The sequence below is a fragment of the Falco cherrug genome, chromosome 7 (genome assembly GCF_023634085.1).
Source record: "Falco cherrug isolate bFalChe1 chromosome 7, bFalChe1.pri, whole genome shotgun sequence".
In the NCBI taxonomy this organism is placed as follows: domain Eukaryota; kingdom Metazoa; phylum Chordata; class Aves; order Falconiformes; family Falconidae; genus Falco; species Falco cherrug.
In genome coordinates this window covers 46,054,280-46,075,929 of record NC_073703.1, presented here as the reverse complement: position 1 = coordinate 46,075,929, position 21,650 = coordinate 46,054,280, and the positions used below count along the sequence as shown (strand labels likewise).

Below are 21,650 nucleotides of genomic sequence, written 5' to 3'. Positions count from 1 at the left end.
TATCCAAGGCTGCTGTGTAGGGGTGTCCTGTCAGAAACTCTGTGACTATTTCATGATGCTGACAGCGACATCATGCCATTCAACACTTTACGTGTGGCACAGGCAAAACTTTGGGAAGTCCAGCTCACCTTGGGACATGTTTGGTTAGGTAGCATGCCAGATGGATGCCTTTCACCATGTTACCAGTTTTCCAGGGCTTTGGTAGTGCCATAGCTGATCATGATTTTGCTTTTGTTAAATTCCAGATAAATACCCCATCCCTCAGGCTCCTTGCACTCTGTGCAGACCAGAAATTTCCCTTTGGATTTCCAAGTTGTGAGGGTAGCCCTCCCTCTCATAGGAAAAAAAAGACATCTTCCTTCTAGACTAGACTAGGCTAGACACAGAGAGCTTGTGTGCTCTGATACCTGTGTATCATAGATAGCCTCTAATACCCCTAAACCCGTGTGCCGTGCAGCCTATCCAGACTGCAAATCTCCTGCTTCTTCTTCCAGGACTGAACCTTCCACAGTAATTCCTAGCAGTCTTCAAACACAGGATGCCAATTTGATTAAAAAGCTGAAAATAGTTAGATGTTTGTCCCACCTACAGTTAAATCTGGTAACATACCTTGTCCACCCTCCCTCCCCTTTTCTAATTGCTCTTCTTTGTATGGTTCCTCATTTAGGCTGTAACCTCCTTGTCTACATGCTGCTCTCCTTTACTTGACCATACAGCACTCTGTGTACTGAACTGCCTTCTTTCACCATTATTTAGTGCTCGGAATATTTGTTGCTGCACAGGTAGTGTGGTGTCTCCCTGCTCTTCTAGAAAACTCTGATATTCACAAGACTGCAATGTCTGAGAAGTCAGCAACGAAAAGCTAAAAGAAATATTCCCCCCCAACACTGTCTTAACTGTGTCCTGCTGGCATTAGCTCCTGGGAATGGCACAGCAAAAATTGAGGAGCCTAATAAATAGACCTGAGACGCTCTCTTTCGGTGTGCTATTATTAGAATCACAGACAACAAATTGGAAATCCAGCATTTATCTGCATCTATTCTGAGTGTATTAACTGTGTTGACTGTAGCTGTATCGATTACCTGTTGGAGCAGCTTGGAGAAGCTGATATCATGATACAGTGCAAGGTCTGTGTTGAGAGATGGAGTGCAGGTTATTTGGTTTGCTGACAGAGGCTTGGCCCATGTGCCCATAGTAATCTCTTGCTGTAGGAATTGTCCATAGCCTGGTGGTGTACATCAGTGTGACCTCCTGGTTGTTGGAAGAGGTAAGCAAGGCTATCTCCCAGAAGGAATCTGTGTAGAAAGGGTAAAGTCAAGATAACTTTCAGTGTGATGTGTGTAAGTTCATCACTTGAAGGCAGGCCAGCCTAGCTTATGCCTGTTTGCCCTGTGTGACCTACCCATTTTGCCACAGAAAGGGAGATGTCAGACTTCGGCAAGGAGTCCTCTGTGCTTGTCTCCAGTGCATCTGCCATGGTAGGTGAGGGCCCTGCTGCGGCACAGAACCCAGAGGGCCGAGCTGAAGCCACATTACAAACAGCATGTGTGACACAATTCCACATCTCCAGGGTTTCCATGCTTGTTTTCAGCCACTCTCTGCTTCTCTGCTTCCTGAAAGGAAATAAATGAAATTTAATTCCCTCTAAGCAGGGTTTTGGAACATCCAGTCTTCTTCAGTTCACACATCACCACCCTCTACCCACCAAGATGCAACCTTGTCTATATGTCCAAAGCCCAGATCCCCACACTGTGTTTGGTTCACTGTGTCGCACACTGCTTCTCTTTCCTTCACCATCCTGTGTTTGCAGATACCAGCTTGGAGCCCTGGAGAGGAGCTGGGGAAGGACTGGGCAGTAGCCTGGAGTCACTGAGCACCCTTTGAAAGCTGGAGAGAACAAGCATGAAGGGAGCGTGTATGATGAGCAGGAGACCTGAAACAAAGCACTCCAAAGCCCTGTGAGGTACAGATGTCGGTTGTGAAGTTTGTGAAGCCAAACTGCTCAGCTTCTGCCACTCCTCTTCACTGCTTTCATCTACCATATTCCTTCTGGCTCTTTTCACTCCCCTATGGTGCTCCAGCTCCTCTGAAATCCCCTCCATTACACCCATACTTTCTACCTCCATGTCTTCTGACACCTCCTCTTCCTCTCCATGCATACACCCTTTGCAGCTCTTCTCCCTCTTTTCCTCCCACGCATCCATCCCAGCTTTACCCTTCTTCTTCCCACCCCACACTTGGAGGTAATTTGAGAGACCTGTGGGCAAGCAGGAGTATGGCAGTGCTGCAAGGGGTGGCTGTACCAGGGGCAGGGTGGCAGGACAGGGAACAGAAGCCAAGGTCTGCTCCAGGTCTGCTCCTGATACATTGGGAAGGGGCTTGACAAAGCTGGACACTGAGGGATTCATTCTTGGTCAAACAAAAATGCTGCATGAAGGAAAACACTGTCTGAACACCTCTGAGTGTCTCTGGCCAGAGACGGGCTCAGGGCTCAGTGCCCAGCGGAAGGGCAGGAAGACGACTGCAGATTCCCCCCTGATATATTCTGCTTACGTGGCAGGAAGGGAGAGAGTTTCTGCCTTGCTTTCTTCACTACCTACCTGGCCTTCACTGTCCACCAGACCTCTCATCACACTTCTGGGCTAGGGTCCCAGCTCTACTCCCTTGTCTTTGCTTCCTGCCGCCTTTTAACCCCCTCCCTCTTATCACTTTTGCCTCTCCAGAGCCCTATCCTCTCCTTCCTGTGCTTTCCTTCAGACCCTGCTTTCCGCATCCAGCCAACCCACCTTGCCCCCTGTTCAGTCAGTGCATATGCCCCAGAGCCTTCCCTCTGTTCACCACCACCATCCCCAAAACATAAAAAAATTAGAAACTCCAGAACAGGTTGTGCTAAAAGATTTTTATATCAGTGACTTACTGAGGCAGATGACCAAGTTGCTCCTTTTTCTTTGACTGCATTCACTTTCCTTGCTCCAGGTAACCTAATCCTGTTTTTCTTAACTATCTTCTATCTTCCCTCAGTTAGTCGTTACTGATTTTTCCTGACGATTTATGTTTCTAAAACAACATTGGACTGTTTATTTTAGAGAACTCGCAAATGTTGTTTTTAAACCAGAGATAGTGGAGTTTGGACAAGAGGTGCCCTTGTAAAACACAAGAAATGTGTACATCACTCTGGTCCCAAAAGCTGTCAAAAGAAGAATTCACCTGCGCAGTGCACGGGTGCAGCTCATGTTTAGCCAATGTCCCATGTCACCTGGAATCACTGAAGTTATTTTACCAGCAAGCTGCCTGGAAACCTTCTTGTCTCAGCACGTGCCTTACTGCCCACGTGTGCTTCACTTTCTTTGACTCAGTAGTTTGTCATGAGCTGATGTGGGGACTCAGGCTCAAAGGTCAGTCACTTTTGCAGTAGTGTTACCACTGGGTGCTCAGTGCCAGCAGAAATGAGTACCAAAGAGTAGATTGCTCTGAACAGGACCAAACCATCTTTTGCAAAATAATATCAACAGTAATACAAAGATGGATGGATGCATGAATGAATGATTTATATAACGGCCATGCTTTCATTTTCCCCGTGATTTTCCCCTCAGAACTAGGGGTGCAGCCTCTGCACACAGGGATGCTAAACTTGGAGTAATTGGCAGTCTGCAGATACAGTTGCAGCCATACTACGTGTGTAGCCATTACAGGAAAAAAAGTGACACGTGAGATGCCCATCTTAGGCAGGCTGCACATCCACAACTTTTTGTTCAAATGACTCCAGATTTGCCCAAAGCAGCATTAGCCAGGGCCACTGGGAGTCTCATCAGCATCACAAAAATAAGATCAAGCATACCACTATCAAGGTGTGTTGCATACTTCCTCATTAAACAGAATATGATGCTCATTCTTCACTACAGCAGAGCAACGCACACTCTCTGGGATGGATCTGAGCACATACAGCACTGAAGTATTGTAAGTAATAAATGGTCTACCCAATAGTGCCTAGCTGCAGTGGTGATTAATCATTTAGGCCCTGATCCTGCAAACATGCATGAGTTTAATGTTACTACTATGAGTAATCCCCTTGATTTCAAATTAGATTAGTCACAGTCTTAACACTTGGCACGTGAATAAATGTTTGCAGGGCGAGAGCCCTATTTATGGCCTGATCTTGCAAATTATTACTGTCTAGCACAGTGCCTCTGTTCCTGAATAGTTTCACCGATGGGGGAAAAAAAAAAACAAACCAAAAAAAAACAACCAAAAACCACTCCCTTGAATTGTGAATGTTGCAGGATTAGATCTGCTGTATGGCACATATGCGTAGCTCTGCATAGCATAGGTCATGGAGAGATACAGCTGTATCTTACCCTGGGTGTGTGCCTGCTAAAGGCTCTGATGCCAGGCACTGGGAAGCTGATCACCATTGATGTTTTTTACTGTCCTTTACCACTGGTTCCAAGATTTAGGTCTTCCATCTACAGTGTAAATGGAATTTTTCTCCTGCTTCTTTTTAAAGAAATAAAAAAAGAGATTAAATCAGTTTTTCTAAGTTAGGGTGAAGACAATAAAGAACCCAATAAGCAGCTTGCAAATTTAAATCACCAGTCTAATCAAATTCCTCTGGGGTGCAGTGTCCTTTCTGTGAAATCAACCTGCATTAAAGGGACTGGGTTGCTGTTTGTGAATGTACCATCTCTGCAAATTACCGCTGCTCCGTTGCATTGTGTTTGTATGAATGGGGGTGACATGTGCTTGCCCACAGGTCCACGTGAGAGAGGTGGGGTGAGGAAGGAAGGATATTTTTAAAATGAATCTAGAGGGAGAAAGTGGAAGCTGTGGCTTCATAGAATGTGAATGGTATCCTAAAATAACCCCTGTCATCTGCCCACCCCCCCACCACCAAAATCAAGGTGCATCTCTTTTCATTTAAAATTAATTCTTGGCCCCGGAGGGTATCGATAGATCAATATCTTGTGCTTCTGATCTCTTGCGGGCCACCCTTCAATGGCTCATGCAAAAGCTAAAAACAGAAAGATGCAACACAAAAGATACCGCAGTCAGCTCAAGCAAGGGGGATATTTTTAGATCAGAAAAGGGAAAGGAGGGGAGAGGGAGAGAGAAAGGAAAGAGGGAGAGAGGCTGGTCTAGGGTTTGCAATCTAATTTGGTCTTTCTCTCCCTCCACACCCCCCTCTTTCTTTCTCTCTTTTTTTGTTCCATCGGTGGTATTTTCCATACAATCTGATTTCTGCCTGCTTGGCTTGGGGGGGGGGGGGGGGGGGGGCGGGGAGGGGATGGGGCAGCACAGCAAAGCCAGGCTGAAGATTCTGGAGTTTTATGGCTCATTCCAGCTAGTGGCTTCTCTCTGCCAGTTGAATTAATTTGATACTATTTTTGAAAGTCAGTGTTTCTAAGGGAGACCTAATGACGCAATGACGTCAATGCAGGTCAATAGCACACACTGGAGGAACTGGCTGTGCTACCGGGAGCCAAGGGCTGGGAGCCCGCTCCACCGCCACGGCTCCCGCACACGCACCCCCCGCCGCCCCGCACCCGGGGGCTGTTTGCAAAAGCAACCCCCCACCCCCCGGAAAAAAAAAAACAAACAAACAAAAAAAAACCACACCACACCAAAAAAAAAAACCCCAAACCACAACACCCAAAACAACGTGACGAGAGGCAGTGCAGTGAAAACAAAACCCACCCTCGCTACCTGCCCGCGGCAGCGCTCCCGTGGCGGTGCACGCACACGGAGGCAGGCAGGGACACGCATGTGCCCGCGCGGCCGGGCTATAAATAGCGGCGGGGGCGCGGGTCCGCCCCGCGCAGTCACTCCGGAGGTGCCGGCTCGGCCGTGCGGGGGGTGGTGCGTGGGCGGCAGGGCGGGGGGGCGAGCGGGGGAGCGGGGGGGGGGGGCTGCTTCTCCCTATCTCCAAGTCAGGCTCTGAACACGAACTGGCTTTTTTTTTTTCTTTCTCTCTTTCCATTTTTTTCCTTCCCTTTTTTTTTTCCCTTCCCCCCCCCCCCCCGCTTTCCCCCCCCCCCCTTTTTTTTTCCTGCCTTTCTCCTGGAAGAGTGCAGGCACATATTACGCGAAACCCACAGCCTTTCGCGATACACAGCTAAAAACGCTCTAGTTTATTTATATAGCCCCTCCACCCTCGGCTCTTCCCAGCCGTCCCCAAATTCCCTAGAAATCCAGCTAAGGCGTGGGGAAGAGAGAAAAGCGTTTTGGAGGGGAGGGAATCATTTATTTTTGTTTCGTTTGGGAATTGTTTTGGTTTGGTGTTTTTTTTTTCTTTGCATACAAAAATAAGTGAAGAAGATTTTGCAAGGTAGGTTTCTCTGTGTGTGTGCACGCGTGTGTGTGTGTGTGTGCAGGTGTTTTGCTTTTGCTTTTTGCAAAGTTTTCTGATTTCAGTTGTTAGATGCTTTTCGAAGAAGCAGACTTTTCTGTTTCGTTCTGCTGCTTGCCTTTGAAAAGACTGGACAACATTGCATTCCCCTCCTTGCAAAGAGTTCTCTAGGCTGTCGTGTCGTGTGTCCTGTGTATTTGATGTTCCTGCAGGAAAGCATGCTAGTTTGCAAGCTCAAACTGCAGCCAGGGAGCTATGTACTTAAGACCCCACACACACTTTTTGCAGAGGCTGCAACTTTCACTTTGTCACATTTTGGGGTGGGGGGAGAAGGAAGGCATCGACTCACTCAGGTAATGAGCTTGCAAATTAAATTTTAATTGCAAACAGTCAAAGTCAGCAGCGTTAAAGCTTAAGGAGGATGGAAGGGAGTTGACATTTCTTGCATAGAGAATTTGCTACCACTGGGAATTGATTGAAAGCCCGGGGGGGGGGGGGGGGGGGGTGGAATACGCAAAACAATAAGAAAGTAAATTATGAGACAAAATACTAATTAAAGTGATGCGGGAAAGTGAGAGGCTGTTACAAGCTCTAACCACCTGTAGAGGGAAATCTTTATACGTAGTAATTTCTGATAGCTGATCTATAGAGAAACTAAAGAGAATTACATGTTCCGAACTTTGCTGCTCTGCAATGTGCAAGCCAAGATGCCAAGCTGCTCAGTTAATTCTCGGGGGCTTGCAAACTGCTAAGCCTGTTAGCTCAGGAGAATCCAGGGTTTAGCAGCTACTGAGTCTTGGTCTCCACCTTGGCTGCAGCCATCTGTGGTGCATGTCCTGGTTTTCTTTAACGCTGCTGCACTCGACGTGGTTATCAACAGATGTCTTGACTGAGAAGAGTGGGTTTGATTTATTGCTAATTTCAAGCGGGTTTCTTAATCAGGAAAGGTTGGATGGTCTTTGCTGTCTGAGGGGAAGGTTTCTAAAGCAGCCATGGGGACTGACTGCTCTAACCAGTGGAAAGCCTTTTCCCCTCAGAGAACCCTGCTCAACTTCTGTGTAACCAAAAGAGTGATAACTAATACCGTGTGGTAACTGGCACAGGGCATGATGCGAGTGATGTGCCACACCTTGTGCAGTGCCTTTTCTTCTGAGGAACCTCAGGGCACTCAGTGGAGCAATGAAGCAGCCTGACCTCAGAGGGGACCCGATGTACAACTGCAGGGTGGTGGCCAAATGCCTCAGAAGTGTGAGGTGGCACTCGAAGTCAAAGCCATGGCAGGTGGTGCAGAAAGTCAAAAGTGAGGTGGTTTGGAGGCAGCATTTTCCCTTTGCATCTGGTCATGCAGGCGAGTATTTCCACTTGTCATGAAGTGCAGATCTGTCAGGAATGGGCCGGGGTTTACAGAGCCCTCGTCTCTTAATTCTCCTGTCTATTGCACCATCAGTCCACCTCCCCTACAGAAATATGGAAATCTTAAGTTAGCTTGGCCTTGAATCATCTCTATTGATTGCCATCTGTTCACCCCTCATCTGTCATTTGCCTATCCAGCTGAGAAAAGGTGGAAATCCTGTGGTTTATTGCTGTGATTCTTGCTGCACATGTCATCAGGGTCATCTGATTAGTGAAAGCTGCAGGAGGTGAAACACCATAGGGCAATGCCACTCTCTTCTTTCCTCTGCACGTCATTACGACAGCTGGAGTCCATCACCTGGGGGTGCTGGTTCAGGTCCAGCATGTGCCTTCATAATATACATTAGTATCTCTGATTTCTGGTTCAGTGACCTGTACCATCTACTGCCAAAAAAGCAGGTTTTCTGAGGTTTGGGCTTCATCTGTTTTCTTTTCTCGGCTCCTCATCCCCACCCCCAAATCTTTGACTGATCTGGATATGTGAGTGTTTTGAAACACCAGCAGGTTTGAACAGCTTCAGGAGCTCTTTGCTTGCCCCTTCAAGGAAGCAGTCTGTGACAGGATGACTCTTTGTAATGAGTTTTCATTAACTCCTTTCACTTCCCCTTCTCTGGGAACTTCTGAGGTCCTACACATGGTCTTCTCAGTACAAACTCTCTTTAACCCAGATATTCTCACATCCACTTCACCTATGAGTCACTGCACTTTCTAGCCTACAATTACATTTGCATAGCTTGTGCAATAGAGGGAATTCTCCAGCTTGAACAAAGCTCATCTACCTTTCTGCAGCATTCCAGATACTGTGTCTTTTCATGTCAGGTCTACAAGGATTCTCTGCGATGAAACAGCTAACCACTGCCTCTTTTTCTGCCCTGTCCTTTCTCTCTACTTCCATTTCCTTCTAGTCCAACAATGAACAGGACTGCATCAACACAGGATCTTAGCCTGAAAGTGCTTATCTAGGTTTAGATGCTTGTGCTGAAGGATATTCCTTACCAAGGCTCCTCTTGCTTCGCATGTTCTTCTGCTGCTCATGATTCTCTCATGTCAAACTATGTCCTGTGATGCCACTTGTCTCAAGGAGGCCGCATAAGCTAGTTGTAAAATGAAGTTTTTATTGAAGACGACGGTATCATATGCCACCATGCAATGTATTAAGAGTGTCAGGTGGACAGCCATGTAGATGAAAATTCTGCATTTCTTCGCACAGTACCTCTCCGGATTGTCTCAATAATTGCATAGTACTGTTAGAGACCTAGGTACAGTCGTCTTCATAGTAAGTGGACAGCTAGACCAGCCCTTTCTTATGAAAAGCCTTCAGAGAGGCAACTCCATGCTGTCTTATATACTCTAGGAATAAGAAGCAAAGCTCTCTCTTCTGCTCAACTATGTCTATAGAAGGACTGGACAAAAAGTACTGGTAAGGTAGAAATATATTTTGTTCTTTTACCAGACACCATATGCTATTTATGACCATTGATCAATCAAGCTTCCATTGTGCTAAATATTGTACTTCTTAAGTGGATAAATGAAAGAACAAAAGAGTTTATTGCTTGGACTCACCTTCAATTTATAGAAAAATGAAGAAGAGGGCACAAGTCCACAAACTGTCTGACAGATGTATTGTCCTCTCTCAATTTCATTGCGGACCTCTCTGAAAGACACTCCAAACTTCATTGACACCCCTGTGCAGTCTCACTGCCGGGTTAGCTCACCTCTGCTTTCTCATTTGAAAAACTAGTGTCAAGCAAGATGAGTAGCTCCAGTCATCCATATACTCCATGGCGTATTTTATACTCCGTGACATTTTTCCCCTTGAAACACCAGGATCACAAATAAGATAAGATTGTCTCACCCCTGATACTTGCCTTATTGCAATGCATTCAGGCAAATTCTTGTGTAGAAGCTTCAGTTTCTTCCATTTTTCAGGCTTAGTCCCCAGCTTCCAGTTGACTCCCACCGTAAGCGTGAGGCTGTGCATCTTGCTCTTGCCACCTGTGACTTTCCACTCCCCTTTGTTCTACCCAAGATCTCCTTCCTATCAACTTGTGTCTGTCTCTTACTGTGATCTTACCAAAATGATCTGCATAGCTGGAATACCTTTCTGCAATTTTAATTTTTCCACGTCTCTTCCAAAATACAAACCCATGCCAGGACACAAGTCATTTTCATGGAGCTCCATCTTGGTTCTGTGCCCTGTGATTTGGGCTGTACCTTCACGGCGCAGGTACTGTGTCTTGCTGATTATTTTGTACAGTACCCACCACATCATGGGTGGTTAGGTAACAATGACACAATCTGTCATTATTTTCCTTTTCTTTCCCCCTGAATAAGCATCAGCTTTATTGTAATGCCCCAACCTCTGTTTTCAGGTGCTGGCTCCTGGCTAGAATGTTCCACGTGATTACTTTTTGATGCTGTGTTTGCACAGCATCCAGTAGAATGGGAGTTTAACCTCTGATTGCCAATATATAATAATAAGGCTCCCATTTGAAAGTTTAACTTGTGACATGTGTTGCTAATGTAAGGAGCAATCAACTGATACAATATTAAAGTAACAGAAATTAACACGTTTCTAAATTTAGCTAAGTACTCATTGTCAGTCTTGAACAACAATTCAGGATAGCTTTTATATGCAAACCTTGAACTACTCAGAAAATCATTACATGGAATATAATTCAGACTTTGTATGTCTATTCATATAGTCTACAATAATTGCAATTACTGCAAAAGCAGCACCAAAACGATGATTGGTGAGGGATTTGCAGAAGTATATGTTTCATCACCTGGCTCTGCAGCAGGCATTTATAGCCATATGATAATAGCCAGCACTTCTCTGTTGCTCATCTATGGATCTCCAGATATTCTGTTAATGCTCAGTAAGTTATGTATGATACTCACTTCCCCATCCAGTTCACATCATGAGCTGGGTAAGTATTAATACACATCTCCTGACATTAAGAGAATGTAAATGCAGCCACAGCCAGGAGCAAGGACACAGCTACTACCCATCCTTTCTTTGGCAGGCCCAGTGATAAGGGGATGCAATAGAGAAGACCACAATGGTTCCACTGCACACATTTGGCCACACATTGGCAGATAGGAGTGGTGTGATCAGATGTATGCAACACAGTGGTGCTTCTGAAGACTATCTTAAGGGCCTATACTCTTACAAGTATTGAAATGTGCCTTTCTTCCTGTTAATTTCATGGCATGTCTTGTCTTCTCAGTCATAGATGTTAGTCCAGTAGCTGTCACAGTTCTCCCTAGGGGAACTGAAGAATGTCTTAACAGTAGAGACTTATAGATGTGTCCACTCACATGTCCAATCACATGAATTTCCTCCTTGCAATTCATGATTCAATAACACCACGTACCAATAGCCATAGTCATTTATTTGGCAAAGTAAAAGAACATGAAGTATTGTAACTTTCTATAGAAGATTCAGCAGCTAGGAAAATAAAAGCCGTTGTTGCTGCTTGGCCAACTGGTCCTCCTGGGAATTCCAGAAGTTCTGTACACACTGATGGTTTGCCAGTCACAGTCAGGGAACCAGTGACTTAATTTGTAAACTGTGCACAGCAAAGACAGCTTGGATCCAAGCAGAAACAGCTTGGATCTTGGTGCCATTTATAGGGTTGAACTTGCTATTAGCATGTGGTGCATAAATGTTAACTCGTGATAAAAATAGATGTTCAGACAAAAAGTCATATGTGATCTAGATCTTGTGCTCCATTCATGTTTTAATTTTCCCTGATGTTATTGGTAACAAGTTTGCCAGATGTTTCTGCCCTACTGAATGTGGCTTTCTGGAAGTTCAGGCTCTAGCTAGATAGGAATGCCAGAACTACTGAATGGTGTGAATTTGAGATAATTTTTTTTTGCCGCAAAAGGTAAGTAGAGAAGTGACTGATAAAATTGCCATCCTGTCCTTGTTTGAATATCCATTGGATGTGCTGGCTGAGTAGCAATTTTTTTGTGTTGTAATTTTTGATAGACAGATTGAACTACACTATAAGGAAGAACAAATCAGAGAAAATAAATTAGGAAAGAATAGTGTTGCAGGAGCATCATAGGTCAGGATAAGAGTTCACAAGGCCATGTCTTCCCAACCCTAGGCATCTCACCTTGTCTTTCATCTCACCATCTATGAAATGTAGTTAAAGGAATGTATTTTCTTTTTCCACTCCACTGTCTTCTTCCTTGAGAGTACTTGATTTTTTTTCTTTGATTGGATCCTTTGGCTTCATGTTCTATTATCTCAATAAATAAATTCTTCCTAAATTACTTTAATATCACCCCACTCCATATCCCATTCTCTCCCATTGGCTGTAATACTGGCTAGCTTGAGGTAAAGACTGATGCAGATTTTTTGCATTTCTTCATCACTGCCTTCTCTTTTTTTCTACCAGTACAAGATCCTGTATAATACACCTCAAAGTGTTGTCTTATCCTTCTGTTCTTGTTTATAACTCTTTCTTTAAGGTGGTTGCCAGATATGTGTTCACGTTACGTTAAAGGTCATGGGTCTTATTCATGAAAAGTTCCATTTTAAAGGCTAATGAAAATCAAATTTTAGTGTAAAGGCTCATCAAATTTATAACAGGATTCCTCAAAGGTTATGCTCCTTATATCTGAAGTATGATGCCTATTCACTGTATTTCTTCCATAGGTTCAACTTTCATTAAAAAGTGGTATGGTTTTCTTTTGATGTCATCCTCAAGATCAAGACCTTAGTACTCTTTTTCCACCAGCTTCATTATGCTAATGGTTTTCTTCTTTTCATCCCTGTTACACAGAAGTATGTCTCTAGGGTCTGATTTTGCAGCCATTGGAAGAAGATCCAGTTTCTATCCTTTTATATATTACAGACATGATATATCTCTATAATGTAGACAGAAAAGCTAAAGATAACAAAGCGACCCAGGTATACTGGCATTTCAACCCAAAACTCTTCAAAGTGTTTATCAACGCAATCTGTGTGAGATCACATTAGCACGTGAGTTGTCTATTTTGTTGGTTTCCTGGTCTATGCATCCAGATTCTCCAAACATTCCATAAACCGAAGTCATAATAAGTCCTTGATCTTCTGACACAGGTGAGATTTTCTTTACTAACATACTGCACAGCCTCTTATTCTGATGTTGGAGGAAAAGCACTTTTTTCCTCCTTGTGCTTCCTTGTATGCTCTGATCTCTCTGATTATTTATAATATTGCTGTCTTCTTACTGATGACTTTTATTGATTATCTCAATGCTATAGATATCTTCAAGAACATCCTGGTTAGGTAAGTAGGTATTGTCCTATCTTTGTTTCATGGGTGGATAAACCAAGCATAAAGTGATGGGCACTTCACCTGATATTTGAGGAGAACCTCAAAAATATTCAAGGAAAAAGCCTTTCCATGAGAAATTTTGGATCAAGACTTGTTGCGGCAAATTTGTGATCTGAAGAGGAATATCTAGATCCTGATTCTCTGTTTTAACTAGCAATTACTCTTCTTCAGGTCCTTTCACTAGCTTATACTTTGCAACCTATAAGAGCCAGTAGATCGTTGAATAGATATTGCTCTAATTTATTTCCATTTCAGTGTGATTGCTCTTTCCTCTGGGTGTCATAATTTCCTTTAACAAGAGTTAACTAGTGTAAGTTATCAATTGCCCTGATACAAGGTTAACTATATTCAAAAAGATGAATTTTTTTGTGAGTTCATGCTATATCTTGGTGGCACTTCACTCTGTTTCTGGTCATCTTCCGTTCTCCTTATATTTGGAATGTATCACATGTCATTCAGCTGCCCAGGTGAACTAGGCCAAGATTAGACTCTAACTATTTGTGGGAGTAAGACTAGCTTAGGAGAATATAGCAATTAATGAATGGTTCACAGGTCAGCAGAACTCCAAGGCTCTGAGGAGGTAACTCTGGAACTACAGCAAAATATTGTTAGGCTTTTTTCCCGTTGTTTTGAGCTGCTCCCTCTGGCTGATCCTTGTCCTGAAGAGAGAAGTGAAAACCATCTTCCAGGCTGAAATGAGAAAAAGGTGGAGCCTTGAACTTGCTGGATCAAAAACCCAAACAAGTAACAAATACCACTAAAACAGCTTTACTTGCAAACTAAACTACTTTCTAGGTGACAGATTGTAGTTGTTTTGAGCAGCAATTTTGTACAGGCTAATGTTTTACTACAACGACTAATAGTAGTATCCCAATGTGTGCCGCTGTCCAGCAGGGCACAGTTTGGAACGGAAATTTCCAAGGGTGAGGACAGTCTGATATGCAGATTGTGTGTATTGGAGACTGCACTGCCCGCTTTGGCATCTCCAGTAGCTCTAAGTGAAAGGCCACATACCTGCAGCTGATGGGCACTCTGCTGCTTCGGCCAGTATCAGCAGTATTGCTGTTGAATGGAGGTAAAAATACAGAATTCATTGCTCTCATTAGGACTTCATTGGTAGGGAGGCTTAATTGTTTGGAAACGAGGAGGTTGCTGATAACTAAAATATCAAGATAGAAGATAAATGTTCCTTTTAGTGCTTCTAATGATCAGGAGAAGTGGGGACGGCTGTTTGGTACATGATCGCCTGCCAAACATTCTTTCCAGTTTGGATGGTTTCCATTTCTTTTTTTTTTTTTTTTTTTTTTTGATCCAGAGATTCCCTGGGCACTGGACTTTGTTTCAACCAAGCCTTTAGCAGCAGACAGGCAAGACAGGAGATGGTTCTGCTGAGGTGGAGATGAGACATTTGGGTGGAGAGGCAGAGGACAGCAAAGGAGGAGGCAGGCTGCTTTTGTGAAATTGAGACTGAAAGATGGTGCTAAATCTTCCAGAAGAACAAACCCTTTGGCAAAAATATTTAGTTCTTTCACTAAGATTAAAGAGTTTAGGGGGAAAAAAACCCCAAAAAACAACAAACACAGATGTGACTGCAAGGAGCTGCTCAATAAGGGCAGCAGGGAGGGAATTCCAGGCATCTGGCTGGCTTGAGAGGGCCTGAGGTCCAGGAGCTGCAGGGCTTGCCACTATGTCTGCTCCTGATCTGCCACAGACATCATCCTTTGTACACAACCATGCCCATACCTTTTCTTTGCAATAGTGAAAAGCTAAAGAGCTTTCCTCTGGTGAACACTACAGAGAAATGCAAAGCTCTTAGGTATGTGTGGGAGGGCAGAGGGAAGATGACCATCCCCTCCTTCCACAGTAGTCCGTGGGTTGTCTGAATGCTCTTGGGTCTGAGTGGCAGAAGGTACTTGAGGTGTGCACGCCTCCATCCTTAAACTGCTGTGCGGCCTAACTTTTTATTCATCCAGGATGAGCTTTGTTGCAGCTCTCGGAGAAGGTATGTTTCACGTGTGGTTCTTTGCCTAGAGTCTTGAGATGACAAGATCTGTCCTTGGTATAAGGTCTTTCCCTACTGTGGTATTTCTTCGTGTCCTGGCTTCTGGGCTACTACTGCTGTAAAGGCCAGCTTTCCAGGTGTATATGGTGAAAACGTGTGTGTGTGTGGGGGGGGGTCCAGGTCTGACGCACAACACCTCTCCCAGTCCTGGGAAGATGGGTTCATGGCTGATGTGTGCGGAGATGTGTGAATGACAATGTGCCTGCTCACTTCTACCAGAGAGTGCGTGTCATCATTTTAAATGCCTGATCTATCTCCCCAAGCTTAGCAGTGCCTAGATGTGGTCTTGTATAGGTGTGTGATGCCCCCCTCCCCGGGTGCTGCTGCAGTAGCAGTAGTTGGCAATGGCATCATCTGGCTAAGAGAGAGAGGCAGAAAGAGCCTTACCTCATTGATTGCAGTTTATTGACATTAGGAAATTCATTGTCTGCGGAAGAAGTTGGTAATAATTAAGCGAGTTAATAAATAAGAAATGTGTGTGTACAGATTAGACAGTAAATAACTTACTGTCTTCTTGATTGCCCTGGCATTTTGCTTGTCTTTTCATGCGAGGTGTGAAGTGGACTGATGGTGGGCAGAGCACAGCAGGGGATTCTTGGTGCTCACCTGAGGAAGAGACGGTCCCATAAACCTTGGCTTCCCCTCGGGTGCTGGCATGTGTGTCTGACCCTGTCCCCGGGGGGTGGGGAGATTGTTTAATGCTTTAAGTGCCATTTTCCAACAAATGAGAGATGTGTTTAAAAATAGCAACAGCCCTTTGCGTTTGCCTTTTTTTAGGCGTATTAAGAAAGAGCTGTGTCCCTTTGTCTGGGAGACAGGGAAGACGACCTGCTCTTCAGGGTCCTCATTAGCTCCTCTGGGACCGTGGAAGGGCTCCTTGGTAGCCCCCCCTCCCCGGCTGCATGTGTTAATTGTCGCCTCTTCACACCCTTAGTGGCGAGCGAGGTCGTTTCAGAGATGTGTTTTGCTTAATGGCAGCTGGGAAAGGTGTGGTGCATAAAGGAAATACCTCTCTTGGCCAGATAAACGTCGCATTTGTCAGCAGACAATTCTCTTTTGTCTGGTTGCTTTTGATGCCTGGGTTTGGGGTAGGGGGCTCGGGGCCGGGGGGGGGTGGTGGGGTGGGGCTCGGGGAGGGGGGCGAGCGTGTGTGTCTGTGTGCCCCTGTGCAAGCTCAGGTTTAGCCATTTGCGTACAGACTATAGCAGCATTATAATTTTTAATTGCAATTTCATTTGATGTTCTCTCCCTTTCCCCCACCCTTGTCTCTGTATAATCTGGATCATTGCTCTCTGTAGCTGATTCCGTGGGAGACCAAGCAGAGTGCGTGGGTGCAGAATATAGAAAGCCAGAGCCATAGAATCTGTTATTTGCGTCATTCTAGGAGACGGGGCTGTTTGCCTGACAAATATACAGAATTAATCCTAGTTTTATCAATATCTGTCTTTTGCTACAGTAGCTAAATACAAGTGTAAGGTGGTAGGGGGGACTAGCTGCTGCTGCTGGTCGTATTGGGGGGGGGGGGGGGGGGGGCGGAGAGGAGGAGACAGAAAGAAAGGATGCTAAAATAGATTCAGCTACCCCCAAGCTGTTTGCCTTACAAATATTCAGAAACCTGAGTTTTTTATCCAAATTGCTTTTTGTTAAAATTGCTAATCACAAGAAGGGCGAGGGGGTGGGGGTGTTCCTGCAAGGTCTGGCTATGCAGATTGTTCTCCCTGCCTGTGCTTCTGCATGGGATATATATGTGTTTTTTTAAGAAATATCTCCCTGTCCCCGGCGCATATTCCTTTTTTTTTTTTCCCCTCCTCTCCCTCTCTTACAAACACACACATGCACACCCCTCAGGATTTTTGTGCAACTCAATAGAGAGCTGCACAACACAAAATATGGGGCTTGCTAATTAACTCTTTTCCTCGAATTGAAGTGCCTTACTGCAAGCACAAAGCTCTAAGCACAGACATCTTTTATGATGAACTAGAGCCTCTGAAGAGGAGAATCTGAACGTGACGTCAATAGCTGATAACTGACGCAGCCTTGCAAAGGAGTCTCAGGCTGGCTCCTTGCAGCCTGCAAGCCCTAATGATTCTATTTTTTCCCCAGTTCCCCCTCGTAGTGAATTACTAGAACGCAAACACACACACAACCTTTTTTACCCCATATATATATTTATAGATCCTTTATTCTCCAAACAAAGGATTTTTTTAAGGGGGGAAAGGCACTGGGCGGGGAGGAGAGAATTAAAAAAAAAAAAACCCACACCAAAAAAACAACAACCATTCTTTGTGCTGGGTGCAATTCACTACATGAAACCATCTCTGTCTCTCGGCAAAGCCAGCATCCCTGCCTGAAATCCACATTTGTGCATGATGGCAAACGGGTGCGTGGTGGTCGTGTTTTTTCCAAAGCCCCACTTTATAAAGACACCGCAAGAAGACAGGCACAATAATGCTTGCAAGGCAACAGGCAGAGGCACAGAGACAGACTCAATACAACTGTGGATTAGGGGTTTGTGCAATAGGACAGCATGGAAGGCGGGTCAGTTGGGGTCGTTTGGTGTGGGTTGTTTTTTGGGTTTTGGTGGTTGTTTTTTTTTTTTTTAATTCCCTGCAATGATGCACCTGAGGCAACTGTGAGTGGTGGTGCAGAAAGAAGCTGGGGTAGGGGGGTGCCTGGTTGGGGGTGGTTGTGTTGTAGGGGAGCAGACTTAATGCACATTTAATGTTTTGGACGTAGCGTTCCAGCGAAATGCCTTTGTGTGTGGATTTTTTTCCCCAGTACCTGCTAAAAATAGCATCAGGGTTTTGATCGCGTTCCAGAAATAGACAGAGGGTTGCACTTGTATAAAAAGCGAGTGCGGGTGGAAGAAAACCTGGACATCACCGCAGTATTTTTTTCCAACTCCTGTCTGGAAATTAATTGTTGGATTCCCCCCCCCCCCCCCCCCCGGTTTCCTCGCCACCCCCCCCCGTCCCCCCTCCCTCCCCTAACCGAGGAGTTCCCGTTTGGGTAAGTAGTGATCTTTCCTGTGCATGTTGCAGAGAGCGGCTGTGAGTCTTGTCTTTATTTTATGCATGCCTGGATTCATTTTTCCCCCTTCCTTTCTACTTTTCTTCTAAAGCGAGAGGGGTATACTCGTCTACATAATGAATTTGGTGCATGCTCGGAGCCCAGAGACAGGGAATTCTTGCAGAAAGGGGAATCACCCTGTCGGTAAATCTCTGAATCAATAGCGAGCTGCAACTCTCTCTCTCTCTCCGTCGGCGCTGTTGAGCCCCTCTCCCTGCCCGCCCCCCTCCCCGTTTTCGCCCTCCGAGGGGGGGCGAGGCCGGGCCGCCGGCGGGGCCCGGGGGGAGCGGGACGGGCGGCGGGGGCCGGGCGCGCCCCGCGGAGCGGCCGCCCGGAGCTGTCCGCGCCCCGGTGCTGAACCCGCCGCCCGGCCCCGGCCCCGCTGCCCGGCGGGCGGGGGCCGCTCCGCGCCGCCCGGGAGCGCCTCTCCCGCGGAGGCTTCCCCGCCGCCGCCCCTCCGCGCCGCGCCGTGCCGCCTGCCCTTCCCGCCCGTGCGTTTGAAAGAGCCTGTACCTGATGATGGTGCTCCGCAAAATAAGAGGCTATAGGTTGCTTTACTTGGACTCACCCCTTCTCCTCCCACCTCATTTTTCCCCTCTAGGTGCTCACACCTTCCGCAGACCGTGTGTGCGCGAGTATCTAGTTTTATTATTGCCCGTCCTTCGCGTCCTTAGTCATATCCTCACCAGATGAGTTGGTGGAATGACTGAATTAGAGGCGAAATAGTGGGGGACTGTTGTGGTGTGTACGGAGTAGATATGCAGGGTTACCTCGGTGCTGCGAACACCCGTCATCCCCCCCATCGCTCCTGGGAGCCGGGGAAGTTCTCGCTAGGCTATGAGCATGCAGGTTCGCAGGCATTCCGGCTAGCAAAGACGTGTCATCAGCTTGCATTAGAAGAGACGCGGATACACCGTCCGGTACTCACATGCACCACCCCGTTATCCCGCACAATGGTATCCCTCCGAATCGGCCGTGGAGGGGGGCTGAGCCGCAGACTCAGACCTGCAAGGGGTGGAAAAAGCACAAGGCAGACAATAGCCGAGGAAGCAGCTTTCCCCTAAGCACGTTTAGCCACAGCCTCGCAGTAAAAGCAAGCTTAGAAAATGGTGCACCTACCACACAAAGCCCAGCAACAATTGCGGATCCTGCAGACAATGGCATGATGCGGCCATGAACATCAGTATAGCACAGCACATTGGGTTGGGGGGTGAGAGCAGCTCCCGGCCAAGACCGCATGCAATGGCTCTAATCTAGGCATACAAAAGACATCATTTCTTGCAATTAATCAAATACCAGCGCCTGAATTCACAGCATGGTACTCCGCCCACGGCTGCCCTTAATGTCTAAACCGTCCCTTCCCCGAGCTTGCGTGGTCGTATTTACAAGCGGACCCGCTATCTAGTTTGTTTGTTTGGTTTTTTAAGGAAAAAAAAAATCCCCTTACGACACGTGTAGCCAATCATTGCAACTCTTAATATATCTCTATAAAACAGTCATTAGAAACAAGAAATGCCCTCCTTCCTCGCCCCCTCCCTCGCCTTCCCAGCCCTCCCCTCCTAGATCGTTGCCTCTCTTGGCACAATGCATAAGATTACCCTTAACTGGATCCTATTAAATAATTCAATGGTGGCGGTGTAATTTTGCTTGGAAACTGCACGGATTTCCAAGTCGTGACTGTAAAAGTGAGTAATGTGCTCTGGCTGCGTCATGGCTCCAGTCACAGATGGTTCCAAACTGAGGAGAAATCGTGACTTCGACTTGAGACGTCCCCTCTCCATGAAAAGACCATCCAATCACAACGGCGTCGGGGGGCAGCCGGACTCCGCGGAGCTCGCTTTCTCCTTGCTCTCCCGTCCGTGTGTGTGTGCGTGTGCCCGCCCGTGTGCCCGTGCCTGCGCGCGTGTGTGTATAAAATCCTCAACAAGTTGCAGGAGGGGAAGGGAGAGGAGGGGTTAATTCTGGGGAATCTTCTGCACCTAGCGAGATCGTGACCCTCCCACACAGTACAGTAACTTATATACATACCTGGAGGAAGGGACGCTTTGCTTTTGGGCTTTCTGGGAAAAAAAACCCAAAAAAACAAACCAAACAAAAAACAAAACCAAACCCCCCAAAAACCAAAACACTGTTGGTGACGGTTGCACCCCGCGCGGGACTCCCCGGAGCGGCCAGGGACGCGCCCCGCCAGGTAAGTGCTGGGGGTTTTCAAACTTCTGCTGCCTGCGCTGCCCCGGCCGCCCTGCCCGCCCCGCGCTGCGCTGCGCTCCGCTCCGCGCCGCCGGGCTGGCCGGGGGCTGGGGGGCGCGGGGCGTCGTGCGCCCGGCGGGCAGCGGCGTCGGTGCGGACGGGAGGAGGGAGCCTCGGCGGTGCGGGCTGGGCTGCGCGGGGGTGTCTCGCGGGGGTGTCCCGCGCCGCTCGCGCGGGACCCGGTGCCGCCGCGGGTCAGCGGCGGACTTGCAAGTTCTGGAGTTCGGGCTGCGGTACGAGTGCCCCCCCGGTCCCCTGCGGGTCCCAGCCCCAGCTCGGGCGGGAGGCACGCGGCGAGGGCGTGCGTTTGCCTTGCTGCCGCTGCCGCGGGCCCCCCGCAGGCTGCAGCACAAGACCTCTGGAGTTCGGTGACATGTCCTGGAAACTTTTACCGGGCGGGTGTCCCTGCCGGCGGCCGGGCGGCTCAGCGCCCAGCACGGTGTTACGGCGCTGAGGAGCGGAGGGGAGGGGGCGTCCCGCGCCCCCCCGCCGCCCCGGGGAGGTCGCGCCCCGGGGTCGGCCGGCTCTCCGCGTTAACGGGGGCGGTGGGAGCAGGGAGCGGCGGCGAGTGCCCCGTGTCCCCGGCTGCCCGCCGGGAGGTGGCGGGCGGCCGGGGGCGCTCTCGTCGGGGGGAGCGGCGGCTCCGCGCCGGGGGGCCCGCGGCGGCGGGGCTGGTCCTTAGCTTAGCGGCGCCCCTTTGGCAGCGGCTTCCCGGAGAGGGGTTTGGGGGTGAGGGGGGGTCCGGGCGGGCTGGCCCGGCCGCGCTCTCGGACGTGCTGTCGTCGCAGGTTCGGTGACTAATTAAGCATGGAGAGGGCGCTTTTTTTTTTTTTTTTTTTTCTTCTTCCCTTCCTCCTTTCCTTCCCTCCCGCTCTCCTCTCCTCTCCCCCTTTCGGGAAAAAAAAGAAGGGGAAAAAAAAAAGAAGGAAAAAAAAAAAAAAAAAAAAAGCCGAACTAGGCAATGTGAGGCGCTGCCTGATTGGTGGGTGACGATTTTAGCCCGCACCAATGAGCTGCCCGCTTGCTCTCTATTTATTTAGCGCTCAGGGGGGAGAGTTTTCTCTTTACGCAGCGCCCGTGCCCAGCGCCGGAGCCTCCGCGCCGAGCGGGGCCGCGGACACGCCGCGCTCCGCCACGCTCCCGCGGCCCCGCGCCGCCGGCCCCGCCGAGGGGGGGGT

At 47.6% G+C, this 21,650-nt stretch overlaps 1 long non-coding RNA gene across 2 annotated transcripts in view; it reads left to right on the top strand.

The window, feature by feature from the left end:
- Window positions 1-6,067: 6,067 nt before the first annotated feature.
- LOC114018032 (uncharacterized) overlaps window positions 6,068-21,650 on the top strand; it is a 42,492-nt gene continuing 26,909 nt past the window's right edge. For both annotated transcript variants that reach the window (XR_003563421.2, XR_008733196.1), the window contains exon 1: window positions 6,068-6,322. This is a non-coding gene — a long non-coding RNA (uncharacterized LOC114018032). The remainder of the gene's footprint in view (window positions 6,323-21,650) is intronic.